General features: G+C 43.5%; 1 long non-coding RNA gene across 2 annotated transcripts; it reads left to right on the top strand.

Annotated features, from left to right (window-relative positions):
* Positions 1-167: 167 nt before the first annotated feature.
* LOC148778550 (uncharacterized) lies at positions 168-25,989 on the top strand. Of its 2 annotated transcripts, XR_016038795.1 has the most exons (4): positions 16,361-16,496; positions 16,634-16,733; positions 25,172-25,276; positions 25,687-25,989. It is a non-coding gene; the product is annotated as an uncharacterized LOC148778550 (long non-coding RNA). The 2 variants fall into 2 exon arrangements; XR_016038796.1 differs by lacking the exons at positions 16,361-16,496; positions 16,634-16,733 and adding an exon at positions 168-333.
* The last annotated feature ends 234 nt before the right edge of the window (positions 25,990-26,223 follow it).

Raw genomic sequence — 26,223 nt, forward strand, 5'->3', positions numbered from 1 at the left:
GATATAAGAGATACTCAGCGAAGGGTCCTTCCCTCACATGTCACCAGGTAGCTGCGCAGATTCATTCATTCTCACAACACGCTGTAGGTGTTATTACAGAGATGCATTTAGTCAACAGATATTTAGTGAGGGCTGACTGCATGCCACGCACTGTTCTAGGAGCTGGGGATACAGCGATGAACCTGACAAGGCCCCCATGCGGAGGAAACAAGAAGCAGATCTGCAGAGATGAAATTCCAGGGTTGCCCGGAAATTACAAGCCTGACTCAAACCCAGATCTCCTGGCCTCACATCCGCTGTCCGATCTAATGTGGAGAACAAGCGATGGCAACAGTAAGAAATTCGGTTGGAGAGTTGGGCAGCGTGGAATAAGGGTGGGGGCTGGACGCTTAAAGGTGTCTCAGACGGCTGGGGTTTGCAGTGGGCGCTCAGATAGTGCCTTCCAGTCTCGGGCCACTTCCCGCCCGCACACAGAGCCTGGATGGGGCGGGGACCCAGTAAGGGGCGGGGCCGATAAATAGTGAGACAGGCGAGGGTGACTGCAGGAGTGACAGTGGGGACCGAGGTGTGAGTTTCGGCTGGCAACTGGCGGGAGCAGTGGTTGCTTTACCGGGAGGACCCCAGACACCTCCCACCCTGGGACCGTCGCCAGAAGAAGGCTTGCCCAGACTGGTCCCTAAGCACCACTTCCTTTTCTTCCAGAGAAAATCTTTCAATCTGGAGATATTCCCGAGACAATGTGTAGACTGGGAATCATTTCTTCACAGAGCATAATTTTTATCATTTTTCTGGATCCATTCCCTAATACTTGCCAGTGAAGGTCCTCATCCACTGAAAGCTGATATTGAAGTTTCTCAGAAACTGTCAATTTAGGTCACAATAATGATTGGATACAGTCAATCATAATATCATGCAGGTTTTTATAAAAGTCTTAAAAGCACTTAAAATCATTAATAAAACATCAGTATCTTCACATTTTCATAAGCTAGGTAGGACAGGCATTCTACCTGCTGAAGGGCTGGAATTTCAGACAGGTTTCATGGCTTGATTTTCAAGAAGATTGGTAGTGGCAAAGTCAATGTTTTGACTCAGAATGTCAGCTGCAATGACAGCAGAATGTCAGAATGTCCTCAAACTATTATCTTCACAATGGCTAAAACCTGAAAAGCAGAATCTTCCAAACCCACTCAAAAAGGAGAGAGGATAAATCCAGAGTAAAACGATTTGCACATTAAATATTTGTTGATTGTTTGCAGACAAAAGAAAGCACCTATCCTTTATCTGAGAACTCCTTTAGATCCTTTTAGGTATATCACTAGAAGGAAGAAGATAGTTAAGAGAACAATGAAATGCTATTTCATGACTGTCAACTTAGGAAAAAAGTTTTCTTTCCAAAGATAATATTGGGTCTCAGGATTTGATAAGACCAACTGTCTCTCACTTGTGTCCGGGGGGAATTGTGGGTTGGACCTCTGTGGAAAATGTCTTATATCCAGTAGGAATCTTAGAACAGTAATTCCACCTATAGAAACTTATCCTAAGGAAAGAAGATTTTGCAAAAAACTACAAAAAAATATATTCACAGAGGCTTTATTTATAATACTGAAATATCTGAACAGCCCTAAATGTCCACTGTTGGTGGAATAGTTGAGAAAATGTTGGTACATCCATATGTGAAATTCTGCATGGCCATTGCAAATGATGTTTGCAAAGAACTTTTAATGACAGGGCAAATACTTATGAAACATTAGGTGCAAAAAGCAGGATTCCAAACTGTGTATACAATGTGATCTCAGTTAATTTAAAACTAGGAGAAGATTGAAAGAAAAATGTTTATAGGAGTTTTCATTGGGTGCAAAATTACATTTGATTTTTAACTTTATTCCTTGCATTTTACTATGCTTTCCAAATTTCCTGTAATAAACATGAAATATTTTCATATTCAGGAAAAAATCAATATGATTTAAAAAAAGAAACAATCCCTTCTTATACCTTTCCACTTCCTAAAGTATTTGCTAAATATGATAACTTTTTCTATGAGTTTCCTCTTCAAAGAATGGTCTTGCTCCATTTTCCTCTGGGCTAATCCTACCTGAACTGATTTTTATTTTAACTCTTTAATGTTCTTCAAAACACAACAATATGTAAAACTCAAACATTTTTTGAAGGCTTGGAATATGCAGCTGACCTCATGTAATCCCCTCAGCAACCCTGTAAGGCATGTACCACCTCTTCTCCACTGGTAAGCAAACTTAAGTCCAGAGAGGGTGAGGAAATTGGCTGTGATCACACAGTTAGGATCTGCACGCAGTCTGTGCAGCAGCAAAGCCCAGTCTCTCTCCTCAACATCACAATGTGCCCTTTCTGACCGTGGAGATTCACCCTCTGGAACTCCCTCCTCTGAAAGTCATTCAACGTTTACTTACATACAGCTTGAGTGGCATCTTTTTTTGGTGACGTTGTGTGAAAGCGTTAGAAATTGTTAGACGCTCCGTCGTCTCTTTGCAACTCTTTGTGACCCCATGGACTGCAGCCCACCAGGCTTTTCTGTCCATAGAATTCTCCAGGAAAGAATACTGGAGTGGGTTGCCATTCCTTTTTCAAGGGATCTTCCCAACCCAGGGATTGAACTTGGGTCTCCTGCATTGCAGGCAGATTCTTAACCATCTGAACCACCAGGGGAAACGTTGTGTGATGTTATTACATCTTAAAATGAGTGTATTTGTGTGACGTTATTCCACCTTAAAATGAGTGTATGGCGTTTCTCCTCAGCCCCAAATATTCTAGTTTCCTTAAAGTGAATGCTCAGATATCTTCTGTGCAGCTAGCCCACTGATGAACAAATGGTGGGCTCCCTAATCTTTTTCTGAAGTTTTGTTTAGTGAATTAATGACTTTTCTGTGTGGCTCTGGCAACAGAGCTAGGCCTTGGGGCTGTTGGCTTGGCAGGATCCCCAAGTTCTCAGGCTGGCTTTAGCCCAGGGAGTAACTGGTCTTGGCCGTGGTTTGGAGGGGATGCTTACAAATCCGGTGACACAGTGGTAAGCATTCTGCCACCTCCTGTTGCTTGCTCTGCAGCTGGTTGGTTTGTGTGTGAGTGTGTGTACATGTTTGTGTATCTGTGTGTGCATGACAGAAAGCTGTACTGTGTCCCCAAATAGGTTCAGAGCCAGTTGGGGACAGAAAGCTGAGGACAGACCTCCTCCTGATGGTGGGTGGCAGGAGGCAGCATCATTAAAGGTTTTCTGAAAGCACCAGGTCACCCTGGCCCCTCGCTGGCTCCTGCTATGTCTCTGAAAAGAAAAATTGCCATGTTTGTTTCTGACAGAGAAAAAAAACATATAAACTTCCTTGATGGCAGTAGGAGATACTCAAAGATAATATTTTCCCAAGTAATTTTTTAAAAAGGAAGCTATTTCTCAAGAGCCATGTAATTCTGGCAGAGGGTTAAAAATCTCAAAGTGACAGTGTTATCAAATGTCAGCAATTTCCAAGTTGATACTAGGTGGGAGAAGTGGTCTGCCACCACAATGCCACTGCACACAGCCCCTCTCCATCCCCAACTCCTTATGTCTCCAACAGATGAAAAAGGACTTTGGCAAATAAACCTAAGTCTCCCGTCTTTCAGCTATATACCGATTTAGGAAAATTATACTGTTGTTCTGGGTATATTTTTATCCCAAATTCAAGTCATATCTTGAATTTCTAAAAGGTCTGATTTTGATAAAATGAGATTATTCGTGATTTCCATCAATTCTCTGTAGCAATCAAGAACAATACAAAGAGAAAAGCTAGACTGGTAAATAAGCACAGCCAATTTAGAGTCACCCTGGTAAGTAGTTTTAACAAAGCAGCCACTTAATTAACAGTGCAATGATCGTTACTTGACTAGTTTCACTGCCAGGAGGATGCATTACTCGCAAAGTTTGCTGGGCTCATGTGGCAGGTGCAGTGTGGCTTTCTGGATCAGAATAACAAACAATAAACAGACTCAGTCCTGTTACCTCAAAAATTATAGTGTCTAGTTGGGAAAGAGGGCATGGCTTTAGGAAATAATTGAGTGAGCAAACTCTGTTCCCCATGGAAAAGTCTTGTCATTGTTTTCCTTAAACCAGTAATTTATTGGCAGTGACCTCAGGCAGCTATATAACAAGAGGAGGCACCCAGAGCCCTGTGGACAGTCTGCTTTCTAAAGAGAATTATGCATCCATGGCAGAGCCAGGGTGCTTCCAGAAGTGTGGCGGTCTGATCACCCATACAGATGGGCTCTGAGATCATTCTACCAAGAGTTTTATATTAGCAAAAGGACAGAATGAGAAATGTGTGTGTGTGTATATGTATAGAGGGAATGCACGCAGTGTTCTTGCATGAACAATTTCCTAAATCCACAGCTGTAATCAACCTGGTTACACGTATCCAGAGCTACTTGTAGGCCTAAGGCACCAGTGGCAAATTCTAAACACCTGCAGATATTGTAAGTAAATGAGGTGTTAGGGAGAGATGCGGACTGTGAAGAACGAGAGGGTACATACCCTGTCCATAGCCATCATCCTTGATTACCCTATGAGAGAATTTGAGCCTTATCTTCCTTTTTTTTTTTTTTTTTAAAGAGAAGCTGAAACTCCTGATTTTTAAAATGTGAAATCTCTCAACTTTAAAATGTTGATTCAAAACAAGCAAGCCAGCAAAAACTTTATAAACTTCCAGTTTACACTGGCCTAAGGTATTGGCACTAGGAATCAAAGGAAAAATTGGGGATTCGGACACTTGGAGGAATGGAATGGATACACACAAGGAAAACTGCCAAGTAGTCAGAACTGGCCTCAGAATCCTGTCGCAGTAGCCTCTGTGTCGTAATTTGTCCATTTTTCCAAGACTGAAATCAATTACTTTGGATTTCCTGAGTTGCGGCTCCCAGTGTACTCAGGTTAATATTTGGGACCCTGAAGAGAATTAACTTCTGTTTGGCTCTGTCTTTTTCTCCTAATCCCTTCCCCGCTCATAGGCTCTCAGGCTTCTTGATTACCTTGATGCATGCAACCTGGGCTGTTATTCCTTTCAGCTTTGGGGGCAGATTCCTTCTGGAAGATGGGCCTTCCTTTCTCTGTTTCAACAGGAGGACTGACAGTAGAAGGAAGGATGGCCAGATGGACAGTGAAACTTAGTGGTTTGGAGCACAGGACTTTGAAACCAACTCATGAGTGCTAACTTCACATCTTTTCTAGCTCCATATTCAGGAACACCACAACCGGGCAAGCTGCTTCCTTAGCTGTAATAGGCAGATAATAAGAGCATTTCCATTTTTGGATTGTTGGCTGGGCTAAATTGGCAAATGCATGTAAAGTCTTTCTCACAGTGTGGGGCAGCTCGTAAGTCATCAGTAAACATTAGCTGTTATTATTACTGTATATACTTATTTCTCAGCTGTTGAAATGTCTTTCTTGTCATTGGAGGCCTTTGATTAACTGGGCAAATGGCTTTCTCCACCATTACCCACAGAAGTGAGGTAAAGGGAAATAGAGCCTTCAATAAAGTGTGAAACGTTCCTACTTCCAGTTGGGCAGAAGAGAGACATGTGATGGAAGAAGGAAAGAGAAGTCATAAAGTTTCTCATGTGTGCCTTGAAAGCTCCCTCCTGAGTTACAGAGACTCAGATTCAGGGTTGGGAACCCATTTGGTCTTCTTTCCAAGGGGCTCCCTCTATAACCATATAGGGTAGTCTCATCCTGAACACTCCTGGGAATGGACAGCCCATTACTCAGAAAGGCAGCCCATTCACTGATGGGTGAGCCTGATCACTGTACAGCCCTTTTTCCTAGGCACCCACCTGCCCAATTTTCCATCTACTGGGTCTGATTTAGCCAGAGCTCAGCTGGATGAGATGCCACAGGAGGAAGCCAAAGAGAGCTGCAGCCAAAACCATCCTAGGGCTAAAGCGAAACCTGCCTGCCCTTCCTGAGACACTTATTTCTGCAGCCGCAGGGATGAGTCTAATGAGAGGCCTCTTTGTTCCATTAGCAAGTTTGACAGTGGAACCAGGCCAGGTTAGGGTTTCTTTTCATAAAGGAAATTATCTCCAAACGTTGAAGATTTGGGGATTAAGTGACTCAAAAGATTTAGTGCTAGACTTTTTAAGGCCTCCCGAGACTTTCTGATGTACTCGACAAAAGAAAACGTGGGAAAGCAGTTCATCAAGGGTGAGATTAACCCCATCTATGCTTGGTATTTGGACACGACTGAGCGACTGAACTGAACTGAACTGAACTGATGCTTGGTATTACATTAGGGAAAAGCCAGGTGAAAATGAATACTTAAAAAATTGTCTGAAGATCCATACCTAAATGGGTTTCTTTTTAGCAAGTGCTGATGGCTGCCTGGAGAAAACCTTGCTTTCTCATCTAGCTGCCCCTAAAACCCCTTCTTTTCAATGAAAAAATCTCAGGGCATTTCCTGGAGTCTCTGTCAACTGAGAATGGCTCTGTGGTGGAGCAATTTCTTTTTAAATGGAGGGAACGAAATCATTTTCAGAGTTATTTAAAAATATCAGGGTGGTATGTTTCAGATGTTCTTTCGTATTTTTCCACTCATTGATCCCTGTGGTTAACCAGTTTGGGCGTTATCCTCCGGGCTGTGGTTACTCAGGCCATGTTACCAAGTGCAGCCCTTCATGTCTGATAGCTGCGAAGGGGTAGCTCCTCAGAGGGAGCAGCCACCAAATGTCCCAAGTCTGCCCCATGATCCCTTTGTGGTTTGGAAATCAGCTCACATGCAGATAGTTTATTGGTTGTTTGGGGGCAGAGGAGAATGACCTCTTTGGCGACACTCTGAACAACTGTGAACAACTTGGATGAATCCTTTCCACAAATAGCTCCCCATTTGCACATCCAGGTTGCTGAGAACTTTATCTTTGATGATAAATGAGAGGGCATTCCAGCCCCATCTTCAAGCTTCCTGCTAAAGTGATTTCAATTAGGCTCCTCAGGACTGGGTAGGATTTTTCTTCTCTGCCAAGTAAATTTTCACTTCAGGGTTAGGGTTCTGGCCGCTGGTTACTTTTTGAAGGGGAAGATTTTTTTTCTGATTCCTTTTCTTGCCACCCCATATGGGGTGTGCTGAGGTTTTTTGTCATTCTTTGGCAATTGGCCAGGCTAAAAAAAGAGCCACCTTCACACCTTGAACCAAAGACCCTCCCCTAACTTCTCTCTTATGCCTACACTGACACATATTGACACACACACACCATCATAGCCAAGAACCCCAAAACCTGTGTTATCCAGCATTTCTGAATTTTTTGATGTCTCAGAAGCAACTCCTTTCCCTCTTCTCTGTTGTTCCTGCCCTGTGCCCCAGCATCAATTCTAGAAAGGGACAGGCTTGCTTCGGGCACTGCCATGAATTTCTGTCTGAGCTTCTGCTTAAAAGTTCAAGTACTGAGGGTCACTAGACAAGCTGCCTGGTCCCAGGTAGGTAAAGACTGTCTCTGCCCTCTAAAGCTAAACATTGACATTTGATTGGCCCTCCTTCCATGTACATCCCACGAGAAATCTCTGGCCTTGTCCTTCAAAGTCTGACTGTAGAGAATATATTTTTCCTGCCCATTTTCCACCAGCCTAGAGGGTTTTGTTGAACTTTGCTAACTTTCTAAAGTTTGTCCTGTGAAACAAGAAGCTGTTTTCCAAATACACAGTTAAGTATTAATATATTTTTCCCATTTGTATGCTTTATTTTCTCCTCAAAAATACCTGCTTTACCCCCATCTTAAGTCAGAGAAAATCATTTAGAATACTCTGCCCTCCTGACCTGCAGGAGGCTACATGTGGTCCGTAGTCTCTGGCCCCATATCTTTGTGTCCTCTGTGAACAGAATGAGCTGTCTCAGATGAATTCTACAGAAGAAAGAGCTGAAAATGGGAGTGTGTGAGGCATTCATAGAATCAGAAATGGACAAAAATTAACCAATACAGTCAGAATTTCTCTCCCCTGCTCCCCGGCTTCTGGAGGTGAAGATTGTGAAGAGCTAAAAGGAATTCTACCCATTTGTCCACTCATCCCACCTGTTTGTCTCATATTTGCGAAGATGATGAAGTATCAAATAGCAGGCTGTGTCCTGGAAACTGGAGGGGATGGGTCTCCCTGGGTGTGACAGGGGTTTAAGGAACCAATGGAAAGGTGAGTGGAGACAACGCGGAATGTCTCTGACAGACGAAACGCTTTGTTGACTCTAAAGTGCCAGACAACTCTCAGGGTGTAGCTATTATGTTATCCACTTACCTTCTACCACTGAAATGAGGACCATACTGGGTCATGAATGAGGATACTTTGTGAACTGCAAATGATACTAATTAGAAGTTAATTATTATAGAGATAAGATATTTTAATTAACTCTAGATGGAATGTACGAGGAAGGCCAGTTTCTCCCCGTTCAGGTTTCATAAATCACAGGAACCAAGTTTCCACCTGGAGACCCCAGCTCTGCTGTGAGGGATAGGGGAGAGAACAGGATGATAGAGTCTGCCCCTGGGATCAAATCAAGGTTGCTGTAAGTCCTCTCATGGTGCAAGCAAGTTTCTTCAGTTCTTCTCCCCTTTCAGATCTGGAACACATACTCTCATGCTGCCAGAATCTGTTCCACAGCATTTTTAATTTTTCCATTTCTTTATTTTTCTTAAATTAATGTTTTTTGGAGTATAGCTGCTATACAATGTTGTGACAGTTTCTACTATACAGCAAAATGCATCATCCGTCCATATATATACATATCTCCTCCCTTTGGGACTTCCTTCCCATTCAGGTCACCACAGTGCATTAAGTAGAGTCCCTGTGCTATACGGTGTATTCTCATCTTTATGCTTTGCTCTCCTCCCCGTCCGCCCCCCTCCCACTTGGTGGATTCTCTTCCTGCTCTCTCTGGCCCCTTCTGAGCTCCTTTGTTCTGTGGCTGAGGCCTCTTCAGTGCCTGTTTCCTTCCCTTCTTTCTTCTTTCCTCCCGCGTTTTCTTCCTTCTTGCCTTCTTGTCACAAACTGCTGTGAGTGCCTGTGATGTGCACAGGCCTTCTAGGCAATGGGATAGAAACTAGATAAATAGCATATTTATCTAGGGCTTTCCTAGTAGCTCAGACAGTAAAGAATCCACCTGCCATGCTGGAGATGTGGATTCGACCCCTGTCTTGGGAAGATCCCCTGGAGGAGGGCATGGCAACCTACTCTAGTATTCTTACCTGAAGAATCTCTACCAACAGGGGAGGCTGGTGGCCTACAGTCCATGGGGTTGCAAAGAGTCGGACACAACTGAGTGACTAAACATACAACACAAATAGCATATAATCCTTGGTCTCAAGACTTAAGTCCAGCATGGGAGATAATATAGACACAGAGATAAATGTGACATAAGCCAGAGCAGAATGGACAGTGTAAGTGAAGTAGAAACAAGGTCCAGCAGAGAAGGAGGATGTCTTTCACCCAGGAGATGTATCTAGAGTGGGTAGGATTTTAACTTGGACAGAGTTGGGCAGGAAGGAGGACATTCAGGTTGAAATGAGAAAGCTTAAACAAAATGTTGGAGCCAGGAAGAAGGATCAGCCAGTCTGATTGGAATGTAGGTTGGTATTCTCTCTAGAGAGGCACATTGAGGCTAGATCATAGATGGTTTTATAGGCAAGACTGAGAGGTCTGGACTTTATAAAACAACAGGGAAACTGTATAGATTTTGAGTTGGTGGATAATATGGTCAGAACCATGCTTTGGAACAATTAATCTGTACATAGAGTGTAGAGTGGGTTGGAAGGAGGAACAGAGGCGGATGGCTCAGGCGGGAGGTTGTAGATGTCTGGGCTAGGTGGACAGTGGTGGGAATTGGAGGGAGGCTAGTGAATAAAAGAGATCTTGGGGACCTGGGATCTGGTGGCTCACTGATGTGGGGTTGAGGAAGACAGAGGAGCTCAGGGTGATTGGAATTCCAGCTAGGGTGTGATGAATAGAGGTCAGGAGTGAGGATGTTAGTGGGTGGGTGGGGGGAGTGATACTCTTTAGAGAAAGTCTGAAGGCTTATCCTTTTATGTTTTCAAAGTTTGTGTGTTGGTTGCACCTGCCTTGTGGGCTTCTGTGTGGGACAGGGTGTCTGATGGTATCCCGTTACTGATGTCACTGGGTGACTCCATCTATATGCACATCTTTTTTTTTTTAAAACGTGTGTATGGTTAGAAGATAAATATCAGAGGTGGCAAACCTGGCAGACCAGAAAAAGAAATGTAGATTTCAAGGTGCTTCTTATATCCTTATATTTCTGAGGCCTCTGACTGGGTCTGATATGGAGGTCAGTTTCTGGGGTAGGACACTGCCAGGTCGAAGCTAATCAATATGTAGTTATTGGACACCAATTAGAGGTAGGTACTGTGCTAAGAGTTATGGGAGAAAAGCCAGAAGGAAAGAAGAGGCTGTCCTAGGAAACTTAAATAACTTCAATCAACATCTCTAATGAAGTAACAGTTTAATGGTCACAGATGAATTTACAGAAAACAAGAAGTTGGTGGCATCTGCCCTTCCTTGGACCTGAAGAATCAGAATCACCAGGTTTGAGGCCCAAAGTACAGAGGAAGGAAGGAGTCATTTCAAACCAGTGTGCCCCAGGAAAGCTTTGTGGGAGAGATGGAATCCTGTTTGCAGAGAGACTACAGTGCCACATTGTTTACCTCCTGGCTGGGCACACTTTTGGGAAGTCCTACCCAAATGCCTGAGGTTAAAATAATATTAGGGCACTTTAACTGCAAACAATCTCTGGCAGACCACTGAAAATAACTTGCTCTAAACTTGTGCCTTTATTTGTAAATTGTGCTGCAGTCGTTTTTAAGGAAAACAGGCACTCTTGCATCCAGACCTTTACTCCTACAATATTATAAGAGTTATTTTGCTGAGTGTTCTGGTCTTCCTTTGTTTGTTTATTTAAATTTTTATCTATTTCTTTGGCTGTGCCAGGTCTTAGTTACAGCATGTGGGATCTTTAGTTGCGGCATGCAAGCTCTTAGTTGTGGCATGTGGGATCTAGTTCCCTGTCCAGAGATTGAACAACAACTCCTGCGTTGGGAACACGGAGTCTTAACCACTGGACCTCCATGGAAGTCCCCTGGTCTGCCTTTGAGTGTCCAACTTTGGTTCCTGAGTGAGGCTCAAGGCTGGCCCTAGGTATACTTCACTATGGGCAAATTTTATTTTCAGATCCATTTTCTCTTTTTTTTCTTGACCTCAGGTCACTCTTCTGGCTTTTTAGTTATACACTGGGGGCTCCTTTCAAATACTGCTATTCCATGACTGGATTCTTTGGTGGACATTTACTTTTAGGATGCAAGTGAGTATAGATGGACAGGCCTGCGATGAATGAAATAAAAAATTTATTTGAAAGTTTTCTTGAATCCATAACTTGTATTGGGGTTTTTGTGTGTTTGTGTGTGTATAAGCATGTTCTCCATCAACAGACACTAAGGGCATGACCAGCTTTCATCTGGTGGCTCATGAAACTTTGTGGTTGTTAAAAGTGATTTTCTGGTTTGGCAGAGAAAAGGCAGCCTGGAGGGAGCAGAGTTTTTGTCTGTACCTGGAGCCTACCCCTGCTTGAACTGCCAGGGAGAGAGCTTGGGAGATAAGCAGAGTGTAATGGGATGAAAGGAATATTTCTCCGTATGCCAGTACCACTTGGCTTGCGGCAGGGAGCTACCAACTAAGAACCAGCCAAGTAAGAAGACTATTATTTGGGACGCAGCTTTCAGGTCCTGTAAATCTATCCCCCATCCTGGGTGGGAATCGCCTACGGAAACTCCTGGAAGGGTGTACATTGAGTTCTGCCCAGGCCCCTACATACCGGGTACTACTACCACTAGGTACTAATTCAACTACTAGGTAAGTTAATTAGAATCACTGGTATGTAAAATTCAGATCCCTGGGCCTCAACTTTGGTGTTTCTGATTTGGTAAGACTGAGATGAGGCCTTTGGTGTTTGTATTTTTAAAAAATGCTCTAGGTGATTCTGATGTCAGCCAGAGTCAAGACAGAAGACTACTAAGAAAGGACACAGATAGCCTATTATAAGGTTTTTGTTTGTGAAGTGCTCACTAATGCGTGAACAGCGTCATGGCGTGGCTTCTGCGGTTATATTTTTATGCCCCTCTTCTTTCTTCTCACACCCACCCTGGTAGATAGATCCCTATTTCAAAAAACGGATGAATTAGGGCCCAGGGAAGTGAAACCAATGTGCTGGCTGGGGACTGACAGTTGGAACCTCAGTGTACAAATGAAACTGGGGAACACGGGGTGTGATGAGCTCTTGAGGAGTTATAAAGAGTTGTGACCTTGAGCGCACCACTGAGACTGGCAAGCATAAAGCAGGCACTTGCCCGATAGTAGGAGACTGATGCTGCTGAAATCAGGGGAGGGGAAGTGTTCTTTAAGAAGGTTCTGACACACCCAATTCCTCCATCCATCCAGACTACCTTGAGCAAAGGAGATGAATCACTTTTAGTCCTTGGGCTCTGGAGTTAAATGATGTGAATTTACTGATCAAGAGATTTTGGGCAAATTACCTGATGTTTTGGGACCTTGGTTTCCTCATCAAAATAATGATAATGCAAAGTGCTGCCTACCTCTTGGTCATGAGTCCAGCCATCAACATCAACCTGTGACACACCTGCCCTGTGCTGGACCTGGCCTGAGGATACCATTCTCTAGCAGCCAATAGAAACCCATGTTGAGGATGTGGAAGAAGGAGGAGAAGGGCATCAGAAGCTCCCATCATTCTTTATGTGAAGGAGTGTAGGAACAGGGAAGCAGATGTTTGCATGTTATTTCTTGCACCCCATAGCAGGGGGCACCTCGCTGGGTGCCTCCAGAGGCTGGTGGGGAGCAGGAAGATGGCAACCACCATTTCTTATGGCTGCTCCAGTGTGTGGGTGACAACATGCTGCTTCTAAGGCAGCAGTTCATCCCAACGTCTCCTACCTGGTTCTTGAGGGGTGACTCTCTCGTTAGAAGTGTGTGTGTGCTAAATTGCTCCAGTCATGTCCAACTCTTTGTGACCCCATGGACTATAGCCTGCCAGACTCCCCTGTCCATGGGATTCTCCAGGCAAGAATACTGGAGTGGGTTGCCATGTCTTCCTCCAGGGGATCTTCCTGACCCATGGCCTGAACCTGTGTCTCTTATGTCTCCTGCATTGGTAGGCGGGTTCTTTACCACTAGTACCACCTGGGAGGTTGGTCACATGAATCCCAAGGAACACGGAACTTGGTTTGAAATGCCACTTAGAAATTCAAATCTGCTTGCAGATGGACCTCAAGAGTGGGATGGCCTCCCTAGTGAGGCTAATCATGTTAACTATCTGCATGCATGTGGGGTCATCGTTGCCTTGACATCTCAGACCACAGGACTGTTTAGGTCTCTAAACCAAGAACCTCCAGGTGACCTTACCTGGGGAGAGGCAGAACTATTATGAACCTGTTCAAGGCTCTTCGTTAGAGATGAGTCCGACTTTTCTACCTAGTCTGCTCTAGGTTGGAGTTGATATCACCAGCAACAGTCCAGGACAGCCTAACAGCCAGGCGTCCATAACAATATGCTTTCTCTCTCCTCCAGCCTCTCATTGTCCTGGCATTTCCTCCAAATCAATGTCTTGCTAGAATGGCTTGAGTTGACTTAGAGTATCTGCGGGGTTTTACGTACTATATGGCTGCCCACAAGGTAACGCTTCAGCCTTGGATGTTGGGGAGGGGCGTATTTAATATCCCTAATCCCACTGTTTTAGGACTCTTTGTTCCTCCTTCACACCCCCCTTTCCCAGACAAACTATTTTGCTCTTTGATTTTGATCATTCTGTGGATGAGCCACGAAGAGAGCAGAAACTGAGCCCTCTCTGCCGTTGATAATTATAGTTCTTCTTCTCGGAACTCCTTTCTTTTCGTAAATGCCTACCAGGTGCCCCCAAGTGAAAGATGATACTCAGTTTGTTTGGTAAAGGGATCCAGATAAGAGGACACAGAACCATCAGCTCCCCACAGAGAAGTGGTTTCCTCAGTCCCTGTTACCACATTAAATGTTCACCCTGGCTCACTAGCTGAATGAGTCAGTGGTCCTTTCAGAATTCCCTTTAGCACAGTGTTTCAAAGAAATCTGTGATTGAGATTGCAATTCATTGTTTTTTCTCACTGCAGCTGACTATTTTGCATTTTCCTAAGGTGAAACTCAGCCTGTCTTTTCAGGTGTTCAATGCTTCAAAATTGAGAAGGGAGGAAAACACCAGCTACCAAAGGGAAGCCCGAAAGCTTCTTTGCAAGTGTAGGAAAAATGCTTCTCAAAATCAGGTTCTAAAACTGAGCTAGTAATTTGCTGTGCACAGCTTTCTCCGTTTGAGTTTTCCCTAATTCTCCTCTTTTTAAGAGCAACACATCTTCCTTTCGGTCAGTCACCATCATGCATTTAGCCTCCCTGACCACCCAGAGTCTGGCCTTATTTGACTTATCTGACAGCACCCTCCTGGTGCTCTTCATCCAGGATGACTACTCTGTCCCTGAGCGTGTCCTCACTGACTTCTCACCAGCATAGATTGGGGTGGTTTTTCTATGGGGAAGGTGTTATCCATCCATTTCTGGAGCCCCTTCTGCATTGATTCACATCCCTCCTATTTTTAGAGTCTATTTCTAAACCCATTTGATGACTAAAAGGTTTTCAATTGACATTCAGTTTCTTTCTTCCCCAGACATTTTACTAAGTACCATCTATGTTCCAGGCACTCGACATGGGAATACCCAAGGCTGACCAGGAATTTGTTCTCAAAGGGCTCACAGGGCCTAGACAAGTGCACAGGAACTTAGAATCCAACCTGAACCAAACCCAGGAAGGCTTCCTGAAAGAGGCAATCTCAAAATGAAGACAAAATCACATTTAGAATGGATGAATAATAAGGTCCTAATATATAGCACAGGGAACCATATTCAATATCCTGTGATAAACCATAATGGAAAAGAATGTTAATAAAAGAATATATACAAATGAATACAAAACCAGTATGTCAACAAAGTGCAGAGAGTAAAGAAGAGAGCATTTCGCTTTTTATTGTTTGAGGTGCTATTGAGCACCTCCCACCCTACTTTGCATTCATCTGTATTGTTTCTGTGCCGAATGTGTATATGTTGTTACTTTCAAGATTTTATGACTTCTTGAGGGCAAGAGTCTATGGTATGAAAAGATGGGATTGATGAACCTATTTGTAGGAGAGGAAAAGAAAAGGATCGAAAATAAATGTGTGGACTTGGGGCGGGGGGTGGGGTGGGATGAATTAGAAGATTGGGATTGACGTGTATACAGTACCTGCTGTACAGTGCTCTGTGATGACCTAGAGGAGTGGGATGGGGGCATGATGAGAGGGAAGTCCAAGAGGGAGGGGGTATATGTATATATATAATACATTCACGTTGTACAGCAGAAACTAACACAACATTGTAAAGCAACTATAGTGAAAGTGAAAGTTGTTCAGTCATGTCCGATTCTTTGTGACCCCATGAACTATACAGTTCATGGAATTCTCCAGGCCAGAATACTGGAGTGGATAGCATTTCCCTTTTACAGGGGATCTTCCCAATGGAGGGATCAAACCCAGGTCTCCTGCATTGCAGGCAGATTTTTTACCAGCTGAGCCACCAGGGAAGCTTAAGAATACTGGAGTGGGTAGCCTACCCCTTCTCCAACAGATATTCCTGACCCAGGAATCAAACCGGGGTCTCTTTCATTGGAGGTGGATTCTTTACCAGCTGAGCTACTAGGGAAGGCCCAAAGGAACTATATCCCAATTTTGAAAAAAGAAGTCTATGGTATGTTTTCACTTATCCTTTTTGGGGTTTAGCACAATGCTGAATGCTTGGCAAGGGTGTAAAGTAGTGTATATTATGCCTACTCTGTGCCCACCAAGTTGTGTGCAGGTGGTTGTTTAAGTTACTCTGTTATGGAAAGGAATCAGAGGTAGTGTGTCTAGCGCAACACCTGCAGCTTGGAAATCAGGATGCTGAGTAGCTGTGTGAGTTTGGTTGAGTCTCTAAATTTCCTATGGGCCTGGATTTCTTCATCTGTGGAATGAAGAGATTTCACTCCGGTGTCTTCCAACTCTGTGATCCGCTTTTGCCTGTGGCCTCTCGGGGCAATCTTGTTGTCGTTGAATCAGTGCGAAGACAACTGCAAAAGACAGTTCAGGAAACCCAAATGTGGAAATGAAACCACAACCCTGGGTGCTTCAGTGCTTCCTTAGCACTGAAGCACCCAGGAAAGGATGCCCCTGAGAAATGACCCCAACAGGGGGTCAGCGCCTCCCTCCTCTCCTCTGTGCCTAGTGCTGGACATGCTCAGCACGAGCTGCCAACCAGGGAGGAACAGTGTTTGCATGGGTTTTGTTCTGTGGGGCCAGTGGAGCATCAACACCTGCGGTCTTGTAACCTAGGCTACAGAAATAGCAAGTGCGTGCACAGAGGTGAGTTGATGAGATCGACGGCACGGGGTACTGACGCTGACAGCAGAGCTTTGATGCTAAAAACACCTAGTTCAGGACATCATGTACTAATTCAAGGGCTGGCCCCCCTTCTCTCTCTCTCAAACTTTTCAAAACAGGAAGAAAAAGTTTTGTTAACTGCAGACACCGATAACATATGTCCTTCTAGAGAAATCTTTCTGGAAGCCATCCAAGAGAGCTACCTTCACGAAGGGGATGGTAATCACATTTTTTTTTCCTCTTTACTTTGAACTTCTGGTAGCATTTTGGAAGGTTGGCACAAGGCCATCTGAAACCACACTGGGGTGTTAGGTAATCATGTACTCATTAAAATGCTGCTCTGTGGTTTAATTTTCAACGGTTTATTTGCAGCTTGGAAACACACATACTATATTTTTGAGGCAAAGACAGACTTTGTTTACAGGCAAAAAAGCGGGAAGATGGGCTGCCTGTAAGGTACTTCCTTGTGGGTTTCCAGAAAAGGAGCAGCCTCTGTCATTCTAGAGAAGGCAAACTGAGCGTGAGTGTAGCAGTTACAGGGTTTTCTAGAGATTGATGACATTTAATTGACTTTGGGGACAAATATCCTAAAGCATCCTGAGACAGTTAATATTGAAAGTATCAAGTAGTTTCTGATAACCATTTGTCCATGTAGTCACTGAGTTGAGCACTTCCATTGAATGTCTAGCAAACAGTAGGCACTGGATTAGGCCCTAAGGACCCAGAGATAGGAGCCACTGCCCATAAGGATATCACCACCATCTGGGGTGCACAGAGTAACTGGGCATGCAGCACAGTAGGGCAAGTGAGTTCTATCTCTTCTCATCCTTGTGCATGCATGCTGAGTTGCTTCAGTCACATCCAACTCTTTGTGGTCCCATGGACTGTGGCCCGCCAGGCTCCTCTGTCCATGGGATTCTCCAGGCAAGAATACTGGAGTGTTGCCATCCCCTCCTTCAGTGGATCTTCCCAACCCATGGACTGAACCCCAGTCTTCTGAGGCTCCTGCATTGCAGGCAGATTCTTTACTGCTGAGCCACTGGGGAAGCCCTCTTCTCATCATAACCTCTGACGAATTCCCACTTGGGGCCCTTTGAATTTTATCAGTAAAGACAGCAAACTCAGGCCTAGGGTTCTCTCTCTCTTTTATTTTATTTTTTCCTTAAGAGGATAATTAAGCCTCCAAATGTTCCCATTAAACATTCTTCTAGGAACTGCCTCCAACTCCTCCTTTCTCCGTGCTGCCGACCTGTTCCCACCTGACCAACTGCGACTCTGTGACCTCGACCAGTCCTTGACTTGGCCACTCTGGCTCTGCCGTTTGCACATTCCCAGGGGTTAGACTCTTGGCTTCCTTTCTGTTTCTTCCATTTGACTCTTGGCCTCCCTGAGGCCATACAGAAACTGGGCTGGCCCCTGTGATATGCTTTCAGAGACACAGGCAGAAAAGTGCCCGAGATGCTATGTACCTATGATGAAGATGGCCCCAGGTAAACTGGACAGACCAATTCGACTCTTGGTCTAACTCAAGCATTTCAGACCAGACCTCTTCTAGTAATCATAGGTGAAAACTCTACCTTTTCCAGAAATGGGTGAAAAAGAAATTCATCTTTGTTGTTTTTTTTTTTCCCTTCCAACTTTCTTCCTCTTTCCTTTCCATCTGCTCTCACGCTTTTAAACCCTTTCTTTCTCTCTCTTTGGTTTGACAGTGTTATTGTATGCATATTAATGGAGAAAGTTGCACAGTTACTTTTGGCATTTATTTTGAGGGATTCAGGTTTTCACAAAGCACTTATCACTGGTTGAAATTTAGACATGCCTTGTTTTTACTCTTTCAATTTTTAAATACTTGACTTAATTGAGACACTCAGCAGGGGAATTTAAAAACTTTTAAAAATCATTGTGAAAGTTTTGGATTTAATAAAAACCCCTCTCATTGGTGAACATTTTTGAGACAAGTCAAATTTTCTGACACTTCCCTGGAGGTATTTTATATGCCCCAAAAAGTAAGTGTGGAGTGAACTGGACTGATTTCATGTTAGTTTCTCAAAACATTGAGATTAAAGCAGGTAAAAATTAGTGTGGTTTTTTTCGTGAGGGTTTCACTTTGACTTTCAGCCTTGAATCTGATAGTTTGATGAACCAGAAATGCAAAGTGAAACTTGGGAGTGTGAGTGCGCGTATCACAGCACACAGACTTCTATGAATGGGAGCTGAGTTCCCGTAGTTTCTTATCAGCGTTTACCGTTTGTAAGATGTCACCTTCTACTCTTCATAGGAAACATGGTCCCTTACCTTGAAAGGAACTTACTTGAAAATTAAATGTATTGTCAACCAACCACTTAGCAAGGTATTTTCTAGTTCTTCTCTTTACAGTTCTGTGTTCATTGTTGTTTAGTGGCTCAGTTTTGTCCAATTCTTTGCAAGCCCATGGACTGTAGCCCGCCAGGCTCCTCTGCCCATGGGATTTCCCAGGCAAAAATACTGCAGTGGGTTGCCATTCCCTTCTCCTAAGGATCTTCCTGACCCAGGGATCGAACCCATGTCTTCTTCATTGGCAGGGGGATTCTTTACCACACTTATGGACTATTTTATTTAAACCAGAGGTGCTGAGACTTCCGTGGTGGTCCAGAGATTAAGAATCTGCCTTCTAATGCAGAGGACACGACTTCGATCCCTGGTTGGGGATACCACAGGCCATGGGGCAACTAAGCCAAAGTGTTGCAACTAGAGAGAGCCTGTGCACCACAACTAAGAAGAGCCTGAATGCTTCAAAGAAGACCCAGTGCAGCCAAAAATGAAAAGGCAAAAACAGAAAATCAGAGGTGCCATCTTTGGAGAGTGGGTTGCAAGACCTTAGACCTTCCTGCCCCCTCATCTGGAAGGTTGGAAGAAGGAGATTGTGAAAGGCTAGTGCTCTGCAAGGAAATGGCAACCCACTCCAGTGGTCTTGCCTGGAGAATCCCAGGGACGGGGAGCCTGGTGGGCTGCCGTCTATGGGGTCGCACAGAGTTGGACACGACTGAAGCGACTTAGCAGCAGCATCGCTCTGCCTAGCTTTATTACCATGTTTGGATAAAGTGTCCCCCTGCCCACCTCCCTTTACTGCTCCCCAACCTCCTTAGGCTATGGCAGCTCTGGAAAGCAATGAAAAGGACAGAGAATGTGGAAGGGAGACCCTGAGACACTGAAAATGCATTTTTCTCTTTCCACTTTTGAGTGCTTGGGCTCAAGGAAATCAATAAAATAGCGTAATGGAAGCCCACCCAGCGTATTGCTCTTGAGTGTACATTCAGTGTCTCGAATGCGAAATACACTCAGACTCCTGAAAGTTTTGTGTAAACAGTGGAGAATGTACAGGTACAGAGGAACTTTTTTTCATAACAGTTTAACCAGATTTTGTGTTCAAGGTAGATGTCTGTTTGCCTGTGAAATGAAAGGTGGCTTTTAGGTCCTAAAATCCAGCTGAATACCTGGGTTGGAAAGGAGCTCTATCAACTCTCCCCCTCACCCCAGTTGCTTGCTTACAGTTGTTAAAGTTTAGCCTAGGAGGGATCAGAATCAGCGATCGAATGGCAAGGTGCTATTGTGCTGTCTCGCTGCGAGAGTTTACACATGCTCAGAATTTCAGATGTGATTGACAGAGGAGTGTGTTTGAATCAAACCCCTTGTTCTGTTTTGCACAAAGAATCCTTTCCCTTTGAAATCCAAGAAGGTCTCTTCTTTGGACCTGTGGGGGGAATTAGGTAGCAAATAACCATGAATATTTTCTAAAAATCCACTGAAAGTTTAATTGATGGAGCATTTATGGAGCACATAGGAATTTTTGGATGACTTTCTTAAGCTTAACCTATCTTCCAAATGCAGCCACCTATTACTAAGAAGTCACATTTTCTTCTCTAAATTCTCTGATCTGAACTTGGTTACTATTTAAACTTTAAATAAATGTATTTGTATCTAATTAGATGTTATTAAGAGAAAACTGACTCAGTGATCAAAGGTTTTCCTTCTTTGCCTGATAATAATTTGGACCACAATTCTGCACAGAAGTTAGTGACTCTGTGACAAAGATTTTGTGTTTGGCTTTCAGAAATGGTTGTGCAAATATTCAATCTGAAAGCCCTTTTAATGGCCCAAGATGGAGGAGTTGACAATCAGGAAAAGCCAGGTGGACCTGAGCTGGGATGAGTGGTTTCTTGGCAGGGAGCCCATTTCTCATGATGAAAGCTGGGAGAATTTGCTTGGGGAGAGTAATCCAATGATATGAAAGGATTAGGCAGGCTTACATTTAGTGAACTGTAAACCATGAATCTGAATGGTGCACCTTGTCCCCATGCAGACAGCTGCTTTGCTTGTGAAATAGAGTAACCAAAGTTAAATAAGAGGAGAAACTAAAGAGAGAGAGAGAGTGGGTAGAAGGAAGCACTGGGTATTTCAAAATGATATTGCACACATACAGACTGAGTCTGTCAGTTGTAATTCCTGGTCAGCACTAACAGAAGACTCATTTCAGTAGAGAACAGCTCCCCAGTACCACTCCAATGACAGGTGGAAACTTCTATCACCTTGAACCTGCACAGACTCCAAGTTCACCTTCCACCTCTGGCTCCTATCGGTCTGGCTGCTTAATTATTTCACCTCTGAATACTTAGCTGTTAGTGACACTAATTAAAACCTGCCTTGCCCTTAGATGTATTATGAAGCTGTTTGTAAAATGCTGTGAAAGCAAATTGCTCCAAGAGCTATTAATTCTGGTAAAGGCCATGTCAGCTTCAGTTATGTGCTCATAAATGCAAACCCAACTGGTCAATAATCTCCAGGGATGGTCTAAATTGCACAGCTGGCTTTTTAGAAAATGTGTGTGGAGGAACATGAAAAGATTGCTGAAAATGCCTAAGTAAGGTTAGATAATAAATGGAATTATACTGGTCAGGGGGAGGGAAGAACAAAGAGGTTATTATTGGGCATCAGATATATACTGTTTTGTACAAAGGGGCGATTTAGCTTGGTTTCATAAGGTATTTGGGAGGAGGTTACTGAAATATGGAGTCAGTACAAAGCATAATAAGATGGATGAAACAAGTTCTCAGCAGTGCCTGCTCCAGGTCCTTTTCTTTGCTGGCTGTCATCCTGTCATTATCATCTGGAATAACCAAGGACATGGTGTTGGAAGATGACTTTTAATCACCAGTTTGTTGGATCTGTGGATTCTAACCTTAGGACTTGTTCTCCAGAATGCTGTTTCACAAAATATAGACATGTGTGTATATATCTATCAGTTCAGTTCAGTTCAGTCGCTCAGTCATGTCCGACTCTTTGCAACCTTACTTAAACTTTCAAATAGATAACAAAACAAACTCACTAGTATGCATGGCTTTCTCTTGTGATGGATGCATAGGTACATGATGGGTAAATAGATGGATGGATGAATGAATGGATAGATAAGTGAGAGCTTCATTCATTCAGTTACTCAGCAAATATTTAGTAAGTCTGTACAATGTGCCTGGCATCATTCTAGGTAATAAGGGTGCAGGGGTGGAAAGACAAGGTCCTTGTACTCAGTGAACTTAAACTTTAGTCAAGACAACATGCTGCAAACAGATAGCTACATAACATGATAATGACAATGAGGAGTTACGAAGATAATAAAACAGGATAATATAATAACAATGAACAGAATAATTAGATAAACTTACAGCACCCCGCCCCCCAGGAGTTCAGATAACTTAGTGTTGTGGTTTCAGACTTGATTTTAACACTAGGGTCTGTATCTTTTCAATTGAAAATGCATGTCCTATGGGGTAACCTCTGTATTAAATAGAGGTAAAAGCATATCTGCTGTGGTTGAAGGCTGTGTGTTTGTGTGTGCGCGTGCGTGCACATGTACATGCTTGCATTTATGGAACTGTCAGACCCCTATCTGCCAGTATAGGTAAATTACAATAAATAGACTACAAATTGTCTTCATTATAAAATAAAAAAATGAAACAATATGTTAAAAATCAAATGATAATTGTCTCATTGGGTTGAGATAGATGATGTTGCTGGCAGTCTCCCCTTAAGACATCTATAATTGGTTTGTATCAACCTCTTGAGTCATTGATCTGAGCTGCACCAAGTCACTTTCTTTACTTATTCTGCTTTTTTCCTCTTTTCTTATATTTTAATTTTGTTTCCTATTTTATTAAACAAGAAAACCCTGTCTTAGAATTATGAAAGCTTGGGGAAAGGCACATGTATTTGCCTCTGGACATTTCAGTCATACACAGACCCAGTAATTATGATGCAGGCTCTCTCTGAAGACTGCATCTGATGTTTGTCAGATGCTCAGTGTATGAGCTTACCACACTCAAATGTGAGGCAGTTGGAGGTTGCAAATCAGGAGATAACAGCGAACAGATCCCTAGTCTATTCGTGGGTTTCATTTGGCTCTGAAAACTATTTATGTCTTATTGCCATATTCAGGTGTGTTTTTAAATATATAAAATAATGCATAATAGGTTTTGTTTTCCAATGAGTGAGGAAAGCCGTTAAATGCTGCAACAAATCAGCTTTTTTTTTTTTTTTTCATTTTTGAACTCTTTATGCCATGGTTCAGTCTTAAAAATATCTGGATGCCTTATCCTTCACATGCCCATGCAGGGTCAGGCTGTTCAAAATAGGGACTGTGTCAGTGAGGTATGTTCTGTAGCAAGTCATTTGAAATTATAGAAATGGTCATGAAGAAATTATTGCTTATTTTTAGATATTTATTTTACTTTTACAAAACAACAATTTAATTTGTTTTACTTTTACTTTATTTAAATTATTCCCCCCCACCCTTCCCCACCCCCTGCCTCTGGCAACAATCAATCTATCCTCTCTATCTATAAGCTTGGCTTAAAATTTAAAAGTTTTTTTTTTTTTTTTTTAAGATTCCACCTATAAGAGAAATCATATAGTATTTGTCTCTCTCTCTCTGACTTATTTCACTTAGCATAATGTCCTCAAGGTCCATCCATGAAGAAATTACTTTCATTGCATCTCTCATTTCAAAATCTTCCTCATGAATAATCAACATTACCTATCAGTGACGAGTATCTATCAGTAACTATCAGTGTCTATCAGTATCTGTCAGTGTTATTATCTATCAGTGACCACAATTTCATCATGTTTCCAGTTTTCACCATTTCCTTTGTTGTGGGCTCTATAATGGCCACCACCCAGGTCCCCCTCCAGGAATGACAGACTTGTTCCCCATACCCCACCCGTCCCAGTTCCTGGGAGTATGACTAGAAGAGTGCTCTCAGACAGCAGCCCTCTTTGAGGATGCTTCTGCTAAAGTAAAAGGCCCAATCCAAGGTCCTGTCTCCTTCCAGGAGCTGACAGATCAGTGAGGGGACAGACAGGCCCCACCGCCTCACCTTCAACTTGAGACAACTCTGAAAGGTTGTCCCAGCCTCAGAACTCTCCATGGGGTTGGCATAGGACTGGATCACCCCTCAAATTCTCCCTCCTTCATCCTGCTTTCTTTCTCTATTTTTCATTAGTGTTGATTCTAAGAGTAAGTCCGAATAAATGTCCTGCATGTTAACATCTCTCTCAAATCTATTTCCTGGAGAATCCAACCTGTCATAGCTGATGCCAAAGAGGTAGGAGGAAGCAGTCACTGGGATGGGAGTTTGAGTCTAGAGCACATGCTGCCTGATGGCAATGAAGACCTCATCACTGGTGGTAGGTGGAGCATAGATAGGCCCTGGCCCAGTGTGGCAACTCTTACCGTGGTTAACTGCAATGATACGTGGGTGGGAGACAGTGTGATAGTTCATGCAGTGTATTAGGCTTTAGAGCAATATGTGGGAAATGGTGACTTTAAGGACAGTGAAGTTTGGTGGCTATAAGTAAGTCCATTTGGGGAAAAGAACTTAAGTCTGAGAATGATTAACTGGCAGTTAAAAATATAAGTGTGAATCCAGAGGGCCTCCTTGGTAGCATGTGAAAGGCCTGCATCATCTTCAGCAGGAGACAAAGCTGAGGTTCAGGCCTGGGATTTAATTGTAAGAGTAACTGAGCTCTAGATGAGAGTCTCTTGAGAGTCCCTTGGTTAGCAAGGAGGACAAACCAGTCAATCCTAAAGGAAATCAACCCTGAATATTCATTGGAAGGACAGATGCTGAAGCTGAAGCTCCAACACTTTGGCCACCTGATGCAAAGAGTTGACTCATTGGATAAGACCCTGATGCTGGGAAAGATTGAGGGCAGGAGGAGAAGGGGGACGATGGAGGATAAGATGGTTAGGTGACATCACTGACTCGATGGACATGACTTTGAGCAAACTCCAGGAGATAGTGCAGGACAGGAAAGCCTGGTGTGCTGCAGTCCATGGAGCTGCAAATAGTCAGACATGATTTTGCTACTGAATGACAACAAACAGAAAGTTAAACTTCCCAAGGTTACAAGGTTAAGGCCTTGGTTGGGAAAGAATTGGATAGAGGCTGGGGGCATCTAGGCTCCTGCATCCAAATATCTTGACTCTGGGATTCAGAGTCTCTGAATCTGCACAGGTGGCTTATCTCCTTGCAAGCACTGATGCTTCCCACTTGCCTGAAGAGGATGCAGAGACCTCCCCTGTAAAACAACATGTGTCTCTTTCTTCCTCTTTTTTTCTGTCCATTAAGCCAATGTCTAGGGCTCAGTCGCAACGTAACCCAGCTGAGGACATGAGGGACCTTCCCAGAGAGGGAGCTGCAGGACCTAGTCAACTTGTAACCAGCCGAACCCAGGTGAGAATTGGATTCTGAGGGTACAGTGCTGGGGAGGGGGCAGAACATACATTCGCTAAATGAGAGTTTATTGCTATGAGAGCACTCTTCTGAGATAAATACCCTGGTAAAGATACCTAGGAAATGGTACAAATATGCTGCTAGGATGGCTCTTAGACACATGAGGAAAGTGGTGATCTACACTAACTGAAGGGGAAATTACAGAAATTCCAGATGGTGGAAGAAGAAAAGGCTGAGAAGTGGTCACATGATAGTAGATATACTGCCTAAGGGTAAAAACTCCACAAGATGGTTATATTCTTTGGAGGAGCCAAGAGGACACACAATTGACCAAAGCAATAAGGAATGTGTTGTAGAGAGGGCACCAGTGTCACTTAGAAGCTCAGTGGTGCTTGTGTTCTGTATTCTAGGCCTGACAGAGGAGATGCTGTTACAGAACTGGTTTCACAGATGGTACAAGGGTCAAAGGAACCCCAAACATTAGAGCCCATTGGCACTGTGTTACTGTTATCAGCCAGGAGGGGACAATTACAACGAACATCAAGATTGAATGGCATCTAAGGAGGCCTCACCTACAGATTGCTCTAAAGATAGTTAACCAAGCTTGGTTTTCTTAGGGGCAAAATAGATGGGCAGCTCATAAATGTACTACTTTAAAGGAATCATGGGTGGATGATCAGGAGGCTGAGAGTCATTGTTGCAATAAAAATTCATGATCCCTTGCCCAGTTTCGAATGTGAGTCAATTTTTAAACCAGGCACACACGCATCTAGTGGAGGGAGAGTTCAGATCCCCTTTCCATGTATTCAGGGATGATTTGTCCTCGTCCTGCCTCAGAGGGGCCCATGGTCACTTACTGTGATAGCTTTTACACTGGGAAAAGGGAAATATCCAAACATTTTCAAGGACTGTTGAACACAGAGTTGCCACTGTTACCTGGGGCATAT

This window comes from Moschus berezovskii, chromosome 2, assembly GCF_049115385.1.
Source record: "Moschus berezovskii isolate FMDL1 chromosome 2, NW_MosBer_1.0, whole genome shotgun sequence".
In the NCBI taxonomy this organism is placed as follows: Eukaryota; Metazoa; Chordata; class Mammalia; order Artiodactyla; family Moschidae; genus Moschus; species Moschus berezovskii.